This window comes from Eumetopias jubatus, unplaced genomic scaffold (genome assembly GCF_037043125.1).
Source record: "Eumetopias jubatus isolate StellerSeaLion01/CBP00866 unplaced genomic scaffold, mEumJub1_p1.0 scaffold_6, whole genome shotgun sequence".
Lineage (NCBI taxonomy): Eukaryota > Metazoa > Chordata > Mammalia > Carnivora > Otariidae > Eumetopias > Eumetopias jubatus.
Genome location: NW_028274812.1, coordinates 21,178,405 through 21,181,775, shown reverse-complemented (window position 1 = coordinate 21,181,775; position 3,371 = coordinate 21,178,405). Strand labels below are relative to the sequence as shown.

Here is a 3,371-nt window from a genome sequence, read left to right as displayed (position 1 = left end):
GAGAGGCCCCCTAAGTGCCAACCCTATTCCGCCATGAGGTCCCATTTCTGCTCCAACAAGATGAAAGAAACTATCATGAACCAGGAGAAACTCGCCAAACTGCAAGCACAAGTGCGCATTGGTGGGAAAGGAACTGCTTGCCGAAAGAAGAAGGTGGTTCATAGAACGGCTACAGCAGATGATAAAATCTTCAGTTCTCCTGAAAGAAGTTAGGGGTAAACAATATCTCTGGTATTGAAGAAGGGAATATGTTCACAAACCAAGGAACAGTGATCCATTTTAACAACCCCGAAGTTCAGGCATCACTGGCAATGAACACTTTCACCATTACAGGCCATGCTGAGACAAAGCAGCTGACAGAAATGCTACCCAGTATCTTAAACCAACTTGGTGCAGACAGTCTGACTAGTTTAAGAAGACTGGCTGAAGCTCTGCCCAAACAATCTGTGGGTGGAAAAGTACCACTTGCTACTGGAGAGGATGATGATGATGAAGTTCCAGATCTTGTGGAGAATTTTGATGAAGCTTCCAAGAATGCAGCAAACTGAATTGAGTCAACTTCTGAAGAACATAAAACTTGAAGAAGTTACTGGCAGCTGCTATTTTATATTATGACTGCTTTTTAAAATTTTGTTCATGGATCTGATAAAATCTAGATCTCTAATATTTTTAAGCCCAAGCCCCTTGGACACTGCAGCTCTTTTCAGTTTTTGCTTATACACAATTCATTCTTGGCAGCTAATTAAGCTGAAGAAGCCTGGGAATAAACTTTGAAACAAGGTTAATAAAGTTCTTTGCCTAGGGAAAAAAAAAAAAGACACAGGCTATCAGATTGGATAAAAAAAACAAGACCCATCAATATGCTGTCTGCAAGAGACTCCTTTTAGACCCAAAGACACCCCCAGATTGAAAGTCCATGATAATGGACACCAAAAGAAAGCTGGGGTGGCAATCCTTATATCAGGCAAATTAGATTTTAAACCAAAGATGGTAATAAGAGGCAAGGAAAGAACTATATCATACTTAAAGGGTCTATCCAACAAGAAGATCTAACAGTTGTAAATATCTATGCCCCTAACATGGGAGCAGACAATTATATAAGGCAATTAATAACAAAAGCAAAGAAACACATTGACAACAATACAATAATAGTGGGGGACTTTAACACCCCCCTCACTGAAATGGACAGATCATCTACGCAAAAGATCAACAAGGAAATCAAGACTTTAAATGACACACTGGACCAAATGGACTTCACAGATATATTCAGAACATTCCATCCCAAGGCAACAGAATACACATTCTTCTCTAGTGCCCATGGAACATTCTCCAGAATAGATCCCATCCTAGGTCACAAATCAGGTCTCAACTGGTACCAAAAGTCTGGAATCATTCCCTGCATATTTTCAGACCACAATGCTTTGAAACTAGAACTCAATCACAAGAGGAAAGTCGGAAAGAACTCAAATACATGGAGGCTAAAGAGCATCCTACTAAAGAATGAATGGGTCAACCAGGAAATTAAAGAAGAATTAAAAAAATTCATGGAAACCAATGAAAATGAAAACACAACTGTTCAAAATCTTTGGGATACAGCAAAGGCAGTCCTGAGAGGAAACTATATAGCAATACAAGCCTTTCTCAAGAAACAAGAAAGGTCTCAAATACAGAACCTAACCCTACACCTAAAGGAGCTGGAGAGAGAGCAGCAAACAAAACCTAAACCCACCAGCAGGAGAAGAGAAATAATAAAGATCAGAGCAGAAATCAATGAAATAGAAACCAAAAGAACAGTAGAAGAGATCAACAAAACTAGGAGCTGGTTCTTTGAAAGAATGAACAAGATTGATAAACCCCTGGCCAGACTTATCAAAAAGAAAAGAGAAATGACCCAAATAAGCAAAATCATGAATGAAAGAGGAGAGATCACAACAAACACCAAAGACATACAATTATAAGAACATATTATGAACAACTATATGCCAGCAAATTAGATAATCTGGAAGAAATGGATGCATTCGTAGAGATGTATCAACTACCAAAACTGAACCAGGAAGAAATAGAAAACCTGAAGAGACCTATAACCACTAAGAAAATTGAAGCAGTGATCAAAAATCTCCCCCCCAAAAAAAGCCAGGGCCAGATGGCTTCTCAGGGGAATTCTACCAAACATTTAAAGAAGAATTAATACCTATCTTTCTGAAACTGTTCCAAAAAATAGAAATGGAAGGAAAACTTCCAAACTCATTTTATGAGGCCACCATTACCTTGATCCCCAAGCCAGACAAGACCCCATCAAAAAGAAGAATGACAGACCAATATCCTTGATGAACATGGATGCAAAAATTCTCACCAAAATACTAGCCAATAGGATCCAACAGTACATTAAAAGGATTATTCACCATGACCAAGTGCGATTTATCCCTAGACTGCAAGGTTGGTTCAACGTCCGCAAATCAATCAGTGTGATACAATACATTAATAAAAGAAAGACAAGAACCATATGATCCTCTCAATAGATGCAGGAAAAGCATTTGACAAAGTACAGCATCCTTTCTTGATCAAAACTCTTCATAGTATAGGGATAGAGGGTACATACCTCAATATCCTAAAAGCCATCAATGAAAAACCCACAATGAATATCATTCTCAGTTGGGAAAAACAGAGCTTTCCCCCTAAGGTCAGGAACATGGCAGGGATGTCCACTATCACCACTGCTATTCAATGTAGTATTAGAAGTCCTAGCCACAGCAATCAGACAACAAAAAGAAATCAAAGGCATCCGAATCGGCAAGGAAGAAGTCAAACACTCACTCTTGCAGATGATATGATACTTTATGTGGAAAACCCAAAAGACTCCACCCCAAAACTGCTAGAACTCATACAAGAATTCAGTAAAGTGGCAGGATATGAAATCAATGCACAGAAATCAGGGGCATTCCTATACACCAACAACAAGACAGAAGAACGAGAAATCAAGGAGTTGATCCCATTTACAATTGCATCCAAAACCATAAGATACCTAGAAATAAATCTAACCAAAGAGACAAAGGATCTGTACTCAGAAAACTCTAAAATACTCATGAAAGCAATTGAGGAAGACACAAAGAAATGGAAAAACGTTCCATGCTCATGGATTGGAAGAACAAATATTGTGAAGATGTCAGTGCTACCTCGAGCAATCTACCCATTTAATGCAATCCCTATCAAAATACCATCCACTTTTTTCAAAGAAATGGAACAAATAATCCTAAAATTTGTATGGAACCAGAAAAGACCCCGAATAGCCAGAGGAATGTTGAAAAAGAAAAGCAAAGCTGGCGGCATCACAATTCCGGTCTTCAAGCTCTGCTACAAAGCTGTAATCATCA

General features: G+C 38.7%; 1 pseudogene; it reads left to right on the top strand.

The window, feature by feature from the left end:
- Window positions 1-233: 233 nt before the first annotated feature.
- Window positions 234-548, top strand: LOC114222725 (transcription factor BTF3 pseudogene; annotated as a pseudogene).
- The last annotated feature ends 2,823 nt before the right edge of the window (window positions 549-3,371 follow it).